Genomic DNA, 11,184 nt, shown 5'->3' with positions numbered 1-11,184 from the left:
AGGTACAGGGTAGTCCACCCCTGTCCTTAGAGTAAGAGAGTGAGTTGTTTGCGTTTTTGTTTTATATGTAAAAAAAAAAAAATAGAATGGGAGATTAATTAAAGGGAGAGGAATGTGGAATATTGGGGTTTTACCACTTTAACACAGTTCTTAGGAGAACGTCAAATGACAAAAGGCTTAAGGGGGGTGGGGAAAAAGGAGGAACGAAAAGGAGTAAAAAGATGGCATTTGTAGTACAGCATGTTCCAATGGCGAGTTAAATAAAAGCCAGTTTGCAGTTACTAAATACAACAGTTATGAGTAGCATACTTTACAGCAACCTTGCCTGTTTTGGTCGCTGTGGAAATTAAGTCACTCGAAGCAGAGTTTTCCAAAACAAAACTGTCATTTATTAAATCTTCTCTCAGAGGTACTTCCACTTTCCCCCTTTTTCCATTCAGATTATAACACATACAGGTCTGACTCCTTAGTAAACTCCAACTTGACTCCCTGAGTGGCGTGGCACCACACCTCTATATATCCCCGTCAGGTGACTCCCACATGTCCAATTATCACTCTCCAGCTATACCACCCGGAAACAGGGGAGCCACACAAACACTGTTAACCCACTAACATCCCTCCCTAGCCCAACACAATAACACCACACATGCAACACACATACACACTCATGCACACCCACACAGACAAACAGGGTCCCCGAACTGACCCGCCCACCCACAATACACATTTTTACTGCCTTTGACTGCCCTACTGGCATAGACACACACAGTATTATAAAAAATCCTGAAATATCCTAAAACTATTTTCCCTAATCTAACAATAACAAAGAAAACTAAAAACGAATCTAATAAAACCTATGCTTCATTTGTCGATTAGTATAACACAGAACAAATCCTGCAATTATTTGGTTGCTCATGTCTGTGGAATCTTCTCCCTGTGGAGTTCTGCTTAGGGAAATCCGTTTATTGTCTCTCTCTTTCAGCCCTACAGTCCAGCAGGTCAGCACTCTTTCCCTCCAGGTATGCTCGAAACACCTTCACTGGGACCAGGGGGGGAGGCTCCTGCACCACCACTCCCAATAGATCTGCAGGTAAATGTTGCAGTTACTGATGTGCTATTACTGTGATTCAATTCAGCTGAATATTTCCTTTCCTTTCTGGTTTATTTCAGATCTCCAGGCTAGTGCACCAAATGGCAGGTTACAGCAGGGACTGCAGGGCAGCAGGTAATACAGTATAATCAACAGATTCTTAATAAACAATGCATGTTATGCTCTCATAGCATTTATCATATACTTATGTCAGGTTATGGAGTCTGTCTCCCCATCTCTGGCACTGCTTGTCTTCAGATACATCCTTATCCCCCTTAGCAGTCTCTGACACACTCCACGCTGGGATCTTCCGTCCGCGGCTTTGAAAATCGCCTTAATACGAGTCCACAAAATCTTTCTCAAAAGACTCAGCCTTCTGTGTCTCTCCACACTCCTCCTTGTAACTAACATGAATCCCACGATTGAATCTCCTCTCTGGCTCAGGCAGTCTTTTAATTCCCCTCACCCCTCATTAGAGCTGGGAGCTCGGGTGATAGAGATTTGATTTGAGCAGCGATTCTCTTTGATCTGAGGCAGGTGTGCAACATTTGGCAATTTAGCTAAATTAAAAAGGAAAACAATGTGATTAAACAGCAAGCAGTGAATAATAATGAACCAATAAACCAATCAATTAAAACCACACGTGAATAGTGATAATCAATGAGAACAATGGCAATAATAATAATAATAAATAAAATCACATCAATCAACGCGGGTACTCATCACAAATGTGGCTATAATGATCTGCATTTAAATAATAATCAGAGGAAGATCTACAGCGGCATAGCGAGGGGGGAAAGGGAAAAGTTTGATTAAGTTGTTTATATCTGTAACCGTTTTATATACATATACATCCAAGTCGTACCTATTGCGCTCCGTTCGTTCTTGAATTTGAATGGAGAGGAAGATCGGCGATTGCAGTTTGAGGGGAAGTGTAAATGCGTGTTGAAATGTTATTGAAGGTTCAGTGATTCCTTGGTTTGAATACAATGCTAATATCACTGTGTATTTGTCCAGTGCTAACTGGTATAAAGTAATTACATGCATTTGTTTGTGTAATTGAAGTAAGCGCTATGCAGTATCTTTGTGTGCGTGCATGTGCGTGCGTGTGTTGGCACTCATGGCAGCTGCGTGATGTCACCTTATAGGACAGGCAGCAGCGCACTAAACACTCTTATGAAGGTATCACCTACATAACATGAAAGTAAGGTTTTCTTTTCTGTGTTTAAAGTATTAAGAGATGTTGTGATATGATAAATATGTAATTGTGGAAAATTAATTTTGATAACTTTATTTAAAGTGTTTGTTTGTATGTTTATTTCTGGCCAGAAAATGTCTGTTTGTTTATTTAGAGTGATGGTGAACCCAAAGTGGGAGGACCTGCACAGGAGGACTATGCACTATGTCACTTTTTAAATATCTCCAATTCAAAGGAAGTCCATTTTTTAGGACAAGACTATTTATTTTGTTGTTGTTATTTTCTACTGCGTTCATCTTCCTGTGTGGAGTGCTGCACTGTTTGTAAGAACTCTTTGCACATTAACAAAGGATTTATTGGACGGCTTTTATTCCATCCACCTTGCCTTCAGATCTCTCTACCTTTTCCACAAAGGAAAAAAAAGAAACCACTTTATAAATAAAATTATAATACAGAGCCTTGTCACCCCACGTGACATTACCGTTTGCTGCATGTGAAATGTGGTCAATGTTTTAGACAGTGGATGAAGCTACAGTATGTTGTGAAACGGTGTGTTGTGAACCTGTGTTGTAGAGATGTGGTTGTAGAATGGTATAATTCCTCATATGCCATCTCTTGAAAGGCATGTTAGAATCTGTGGGTGTGAAAGGATGGGCCTGTTGTCCTTGTGATGATGTTGCTGTCACAGTGGAGGAGAGTGAGTGAGTGGATCTGGGGAGACAATGGAGGGCACTGGATTTCCTAGAAAAAAATGTCACTGTTGGTAATATGGTAGATATGTAGAAAGAGTGATTGTATTAGAAAAATTAGGCTATCAGCAGAACTGTTTCTCGTTCTCTCCTGACCTTCTCCAGGACCACTGGGAGAAGGGGGAATGGTGGGAACATGTAAAGGAGACAGCGCGGCCACATGTGGGCTAATGCATCGATCCCTAGGGTTCCTGAGGGGTCTTGGATGGAGAACCATAGTGGGCAGAGTGTGGAGTGTGCCGAGGCAGAGATCCACGTCCGCCCTGCCGAACCAGCTCCACAGTTGCTGTACCACAGATGGGTGGAGGCGCCATTCCAAGACCGGGGGGCCTCCACGAGAGAGGAGGTCCGCTATTGTGTTGGCTAGGCTCCGTCCATCTGTCTCGGACTCCACGTCCATCGCAGACTGCTCCCCAACCCTGCTTGGAGGCATCTGTCATCATAACTGCTCGGTGGTAGACTGGCCACATGGGCACACCGAGGGTCAAATTGTGAGGGCTCCACCACCAACGGAGCGCCTTCCAGCACGCCGGAGTGACTGTGACTCGGCGTGCATAATCGCGGTGAAGATTCATCTGTAAAGACTCGAACCACCGCGGCAGCATCCTCAATCGGAGGAGGTTGAGGAGGAGGGTCTGTGATGCTATCGCTAGGAGGCCCAGCAGCCTCTGGCAAGGGGACATCCTGAGGTGAGCTCTCAGTCAGAAGAGGGAGAGACACACGTGTATAGAGACAACTCTTTCTGGCGCCAGCGCATAATTGAAGACATGGAGCCCCTGGCAACACAAGGGGTTCGAACAGGCTGAAGGCTGCCTGCAAGGCTGGGCCAAGGGTGTAACCAGGTAGACCCTGGCTCGCTGCAGGGACTGTTCCCTCTCCTGGGAATTTCCTGTCAGCATCTCCTTCATGGAGGGGCCTAAAGTAAAGCCCGGCGATATGGGCGCATCTACTCGTCTTGCCTGTGACAGCCAGAGCTGGCGGTGTGCAGCCACAATAGCTGCCAAGGAGTGTCCAGTTGCCCTTGCGCTGTGATGCATCAAATTGACCAGCAGGTCGGCCGCCACCGCTGTCTCTCTTTGAACCTGGAGTGTGAGGGGGCAGGGTCAGAGGGCCAGAGGATCTGCAAGCAGTCCACGGCCCTCTGGATCACTGTCCAAAACTTCCGGTCCTGACTTACAGGAACAGGGGAAGTGTTTTTGCTCAATGGAGTAGGGGGGACAAGGCTGGTTCCCCCTCCATGAGCTCCGCCTCTGACTTCAAACCCACGAGTAACAGGTGGTCCTCCTCCCAGATTACCTGTCTGCTGTCCTTGTCCATAGACAGGGCAGAGAGGCTCTCGTCAACATCCCATGGTACATGGGCCAGCAGTGGAGACTTGAGATGTGGGGGGGTCAGGGTCTTGGCTGCTGTTTGCGCTGCCTGTGCAGACAGGAGGGCGCAGGTGTGGTCCATCCAGCTATTCAGGGCAAGGATTGCCTCATCTCTGCCTCATCTCTGCCTAGCGGCGCGTACTGCAGGGACGTCAGGCAGGGGGGGCAGGCTCCAGTGGGGGGGAGCAGTTGCTATGGCATTAACATGCAAATCAATGTATAACTTTTTTGAAATGCGTTTTTCAGGATTTTTTTGTTGTTATTCTGTCTCTCACTGTTAAAATACACCTACCATTAAAATTATAGACTGATCATTTCTTTGTCAGTGGGCAAACGTACAAAATCAGCAGGGGACCAAATACTTTTTTCCCCTCACTGTAGGTCATGTTGTGATAAACAAACTATATACACTGTGGGGTGCAGAAGTCAGCTCTCATGCAACACATGAACAGTTGACACCTGCTGATTAGCAGAGCAATGACAGCTCTGCCATGTTGTAACAAATTAAATATGTACACAGCGATACACGAGAGGCAGCTCGAGTGCCCGCCGCTATGGACAGCATCAGTGGTTCACTGCTCTACTAGCTCACAGCTAGAGCGGGGTCACAGACCTGGTGTCCAATAAACTATCCACACAGCGAGCTAGCGAGAATCAGCTTGAGTGCCATGCATTGGGGACAGCGGCAACAGCCCTCTGTTCCACTAGCCCAGCTAGGACACGGCCACAGACCAGCCTTCTGCACAATGTATATACTGGACACGCGGGCAAGCCAGCTGAGGAGTCGCTTAAGTCACCACAGTTAAGTATCGCTTTTTTCTCTCGTGTTTCCTAGTTTAGTTAAGAGTTACATTGATTGTTTACGTGGTTACTTGTTTAGCTATGAATTATATATCTTGCAACTGTATTGTAGTAAGAGCAGCGACTGTTTGTTAGTTAATTTAGCAACTTACTTAGCACACTCGACACACACTTTCTGTAAACCAGAAGCGTTAAACTGCAGACTGTAATTATTTAGCATTTATTTAGCATTAATTTAGCATTACTACGAGCTATTGTTCAGTGTAACTGCATGTGTCTGGCACTGTCTTTGTCTGTATTCAGACATAAAGCGGCCATTAATTGTGCTATTAGCAGTCCTGCGTGGGAGGGAGGGCCATCCTGACCAGCCTTGTGTCATTCAACGCAACACAGGTGTGCACTGTCCTAATTAGTTACAGGTGTCGTATTTAACCACCCCCCACACCTCTGTGCCAGCAGTCAGCGCCAGCAGCCTTCAGTGCCCCCCTTCCGAAGGGCCCCATCTCCAAAGGGCAGGGACTCGAGCTGCGGGGACTCCAGCGACGAGACGCTGCTCAGCAACAACAGACAACCATGACGATCTCTCCGATTCCCGTCCTGCTCTCTCCGTCTTTTCGGCATGCACCTGTGCGCCATTGTTTCCCTAATCCCTCCAACCTCATCTCTCTGCCTCTCCCCTCCTCCTCCCTCCCCTCTATTCCACTCTCTGGGGGCCTGTGGAACTGACACTCAGCTTCCAACAAGGCCGACATGGCCGAGACATGGATCTCCCCAGAAAACTCTACCACCCCTGCTGCATTATCCTCTCTGTTCGTCCTGTCTCACTCCCCTCGTTTTACTGGGCAGGGAGGAGGAACAGGGCTCCTGCTCTCCCCTTCTCTCCTCTTCTCTGTCCCCCCCTCTCTCTCCTCTATCTCAACCCACAGCTTTGAATTCCATGCAGTGGAAATCACCTCTCCCTCTAACCTCTTCCTTCTAGTTCTCTACCGTCCACCTGGTCCACTCACCTCCTTCCTGGATGAACTCGACTTTCTTCTCTCCTCCCTCCCCTCGCTGTCCTCACCTACCATCCTCCTGGGAGACTTCAACATCCACCTCTCCAACCCTTCCCACTGTGCCGGATTTCTTCCTCTCCTTCACTTTTTCAACTTCTCTCTCTCCCCATCTCCCCCCACTCACAGGGCAGGCCCCCAGCTAGACCTCATCTTCTCTAGAGGCTGCTCCCCTTCAATGCTCTCCGTGACACCCATGGACATCTCGGACCACCACTGCATTTCCTTCTCTCTTTCCCTCCCCTCCCTCCCCACTCCACCCACTCCCTCTGTCACCTTCCACCGTAATCTCCGCTCTGTCTCCCCCTCCACCCTTGCCTCCACTGCCCTCACCCTCTTACCTTCCATTGACTGTTTTTCCCATCTATCTGTCAACTGTGCTACCTCCTCTTTGTTCTCCTCCCTCACCTCCTCCCTTGACTCCCTCTGTCCTCTCATGTCTCGTCCTGCCCGTCCCTCCCCTCCTCAGCCTTGGCTCTCTGCTGTTCTCCGCTCAACCCAAACTAGTCTGCGCGCCGCCGAACAGAAGTGGAAAAGGACCAAACTCCCAGCTGCCCTCGAAGTCTACCACTCTCTACTGTCCACATTCTCCTCCTCACTCACCTCAGCCAAGAAGTCTTACTTCCAATCTCTCTTCAAATCCACTGTCAACAACCCCCACAAACTCTTCTTCACTTTCTCCTCCCTGCTTGCCCCCCCCTCCACCTCCCTCATCTCTCACTGCTGATGATTTCGCCTCCTTCTTCTCCTCCAAGATTGCAGACATCCACAGGCTCAACAATACTCCACCCTCCTCTCCCATTACACCCAAACCTCCCACCAATCAAGCTTCCTTTTCTTCATTCTCACCTCTCTAAGATGCTGAAGTTTCTGCTCTCCTCCTACGTCACAAACCTACAACGTGTGCCCTGGACCCTCTCCCTTCTCGCCTCTTCCAAGCGACCGCTCCTGATCTTCTCCCTTTCATCTCTTCCCTCCTCAACTCCTCACTCCTCTCTGGCTGTTTCCCCTCTACATTTAAACAAGCTGCTGTCATCCCACTGCTCAAGAAACCAACCCTTGACGCTACCTCTCCTCAGAACTATCGCCCTGTCTCCCTACTCCCCTTCCTCTCAAAGACTCTTGAGCGGGGGGTCCACGGGACTGCTCCCACCTGGTTCTCCTCCTACCTCAGTGACTGGTCCTACCAAGTGACATGGTGAGGCTCCTCATCCACCCCCCAACCTCTCCTCACAGGCGTTCCCCAAGGCTCCGTCCTGGGCCCCCTCCTGTTCTCTCTCTACACTCACTCCCTGGGCCCCCTCATCGCATCCCATGGTTTCTCCTACCACTTCTACGCTGATGATGCCCAGATCTTCCTGTCTTTTCCCTCTTCCGACCCTCTCATCCCCTCTCGCATCTCTTCCTGCTTGTCTGCTATTTCCACCTGGATGCACTCACACCACCTCAAGCTCAACCTCTCCAAATTGGATCTCCTGTTTTTCCCCCACTCTTCCTCACCTTCTGCTGACCTCCCCATCTCGATCCCCTTGGAATCCACCACATCTCTCCTTCTTCTTCCGCTAAAAATCTAGGAGTCACCCTCGATCCCGCGCTATCCTACACCCAGCACATCACCACGCTGGCACGCACCTGCAGATTCTTCCTGAGCAACATACGCCGGATCCACCCCTTCCTCACTGACTACTCGACTCAGCTGCTTGTCCAGTCACTGGTCCTCTCCCGCCTGGACTACTGCAACTCCCTCCTGGCCGGCCTGCCTGCATCTACTACCCGCCGCTCCAGCTCATCCAGAACTCTGCGGCTCGTTTGGTATTCTCTCTGCCACAATTCGCACACGCTACTCCACTGCTCTGCTCCCTCCACATGCTCCGGATACCGGCACGCATTCAGTTCAAGACATTGACCCTCACCTACAGCTGTCTCGACCACACTGCACCAAGTTACATTCGGACACTCGTCTCTCCATACATTCCCTCCAGACCACTGCGCTCCTCCAGCGCCAGAAGACTAACTCTACCTCCTCTCCACTCTCCTTCCTCCAGAGCCCGCTCCTTCTCATCCCTGGCCCCTAAATGGTGGAACGACCTGCCCACCGAAGTCAAAACAGCAGAGTCCTTGACCTCATTGCGGCGCTTACTCAAGACGCATCTTTTCCAACAGTACTTGTAATATTAGTCCTCTATCCCTGCTAGATAGCACTTCACAGTTTTATTATGCTTCTTGTGTTTTTGATTTGTTTTCCTCCTTGCTCCCATTCCCGTAGCCCTTGACTGTGACCCTACATCTTCACAGCACCTAGCTTTTACCGTCCAGCATGTAGGACCTCACTTATTGTACATGCCTGTGTAAATTGTAAATTTGAATTTGTAAAATGTATTATATTTTGAATTTCTATGTTTTAGTTAAATTGAATTTGTAATGATTGATGCCTTTTACTTAACTGTATTTTTGTACTTTGTTTTGCACTTATGTTGTAATACGCCCTGGATAAGGGCGTCTGCCAAGAAATAATAATAATAATAATAATAATAATAATAATAATAATGAGATAGGATAATGCTTAATGAGCCCCAGAAGGAGCCAGAGGGAGACAAAGGTAAATAACTTTAATGCCCGGCTATCTACTCTGAACAGTAATGTCCATCTAGCAGGCAGTGATGCCTTGGCTCAGATTGTGCCCACTCCTTGATTTGATACACCATGGTGTCACCCCATTAACACTTTTATTTTCAGGTTGGTGACCACCAGCATGAAGATCATCAATCATTTTGAATTGTTATAGGGAAAGAGACCACTGAGAGGTCTCGAAGGGAATGAAGTGCTAGCAACCTCTCTTCCCAATGAATTCCTAGCAAAATACAGACCCTGATCCCATTCACCTTTTTGCCTGCAGTTATATGTGTCCATGTGTGGCTCCCAGCCAGTACTATAGTGAACACATCTCAATGCCTATGGAAGGACAGCTTTTCAACCTTCTGCCTCAGGCGCAGTGGACATGATCAGGCCTAACTAAACTTCAGGAACTACCGCTCATCATAGAAGTGCTTTATAATGAATGTAATAACTGTGTAATGTTTCTATATAATCTTTGAATGTTTCATGTCTTATGCATGAGACGCTATGCAAATGGTTGGCGAGCGTTCTGAACCGATTCCATCAAATACAGCTCAATGCAGACTGTCACGAGTCACAAGCACAACAGGTGGGTACAGAAGGGAGTATGCAGAATGGATAGCACACACTTCAGATCTGGGATTCTGTGAGTTGGCAGAAGCAGAAACAAAACATTAGATGCACTCACACTACAATATACACAATAGCTCACACCATATATCACTACATGAGACATGCTGACCACAAGCCTGTCGAGACTTGGCTTGAGATCTACTTGTTAGTTCTGTGCCTGAGAGATTGTGCCTCTCCACACTACACAAGGGTCAATCCTATTATCCAGCATTATATTATTCATCATTCTAGAATGATACGCTAAGACTCAACATCGTTTCACCTCTTCCCCTGAGACAATCGCATTTCACTCACTGAGGCCCAGTTTAGTGCCGTGGCCTACTGGAAGCAGCTCAGTCCAACACTGTGGGTATAGTCGAGAACTCCAGGTTGCACACCTGATTAGACGGGGGTCACACTCATGCCCACTGCCGATTTGCTGCCATGAGTCTCCCTCATGATGAGAGGGTAGGGCAGTAGTAGTTGTGACCTAGTGCCTAGTGGTGTGTTGTGTCCCCTGTCACACAGTACCTCTAAGGAGGTCTACATTGCCAATGAATTCATGGATGAATTCATCAAGGGAATCTACATATTCCCCCACACAGACTGCTATCATAACTCCATCTCCGAGACCAACACGAGTGTTAGGAGGGTATGGCATAGGTAGTACAGAATACTCTGAACGAAAGAAGGGCGAAGGACATGAACATTGACATTAATTGTCAGAGGGCCAGAATAATGTTGAACGCTGTTACAATCACTGCGAGTGCATGGGTAGTAGTGTGGACAAAGAGGATATCACAGCACTAAAGGAGGGACTAGTTTGTCTGGGGTGTAGCAGTTGCTTTCACATTTATACTGATAATCAATATAGGCATGTGTTTCTGTTTAGGACAAGCATTTGAAGACTACATTTCATGGTTTACATGCACACATGTACTTACATTCTGTCTGCTCCTGGTTCCCTGCTGAAGAGGTGAAAGAGATGTATTTTTATCTCCAAGGATTAGCAAATGCGTCTTGCTCCTCCTGTAAGAGAGATCCATATTTTAGTAGGGGTTTAGATTTGTTTGTGGCTCTTCCATTACTAAGAAGTGCCTAGAATTATTGTTTAAAATGTTACTAGGTGATTGAGTATGCTCTGTGTATGTTGTCTTTTTCATACTGCTCAGGCAGTAATATTATCTGCCTTTCTTCCCTCCCTTCCTTCTTCTATCTCCCTGTCTTAGTTTGTTTTTGTACACAGGGTACTCTGCTGATGAGGCTTTGTGTCCTTCAGGACTTTCCAGTCTGCCATGTTTTTAATTTCTTTACTAATGTTTTCATTTCTTGAGATAACTAGCTTTGCTTGACCGAACGAAAACCCACTTGATTTCTTATTAGGATTTCGGAAACCTAACTTCGGATTTGACTGTTGAATTACCATAGACACTTAGAACTCCACTTTCAAGTTTTCTTATTCTGCAACTATCATGTTATTGAATGCTGTAATCAATTACATGTTTGGAAGGACTGCCCTATGGCCTCTGTTGGGAGAGTCTGTTGGAGGGATTCCCAAATAACAGTCCCCTGGGTGTGTGAGGCCTCTTGATTATGGCTAATATGACATGTTGAATATTTGTATGAGAACTCCTCCCATCTTTATCTCTGCTGATGCTACATTGTGTTTCCATTCCACTGATGATCATTTATGATT

At 47.2% G+C, this 11,184-nt stretch overlaps 1 long non-coding RNA gene across 1 annotated transcript; it reads right to left on the bottom strand.

Annotated features, from left to right (window-relative positions):
* Positions 1-403: 403 nt before the first annotated feature.
* LOC136759876 (uncharacterized) lies at positions 404-10,509 on the bottom strand. The gene is made up of 3 exons (XR_010820122.1): positions 10,433-10,509; positions 1,296-1,650; positions 404-1,084 (listed from the first exon to the last, which is right to left on the bottom strand). It is a non-coding gene; the product is annotated as an uncharacterized LOC136759876 (long non-coding RNA).
* Between the last annotated feature and the right edge of the window lie 675 nt (positions 10,510-11,184).

This window comes from Amia ocellicauda, chromosome 1, assembly GCF_036373705.1.
Source record: "Amia ocellicauda isolate fAmiCal2 chromosome 1, fAmiCal2.hap1, whole genome shotgun sequence".
NCBI lineage: Eukaryota > Metazoa > Chordata > Actinopteri > Amiiformes > Amiidae > Amia > Amia ocellicauda.
The sequence above is the reverse complement of the archived record's forward strand: the minus strand, read 5'-3'. Positions and strand labels throughout refer to the sequence as shown.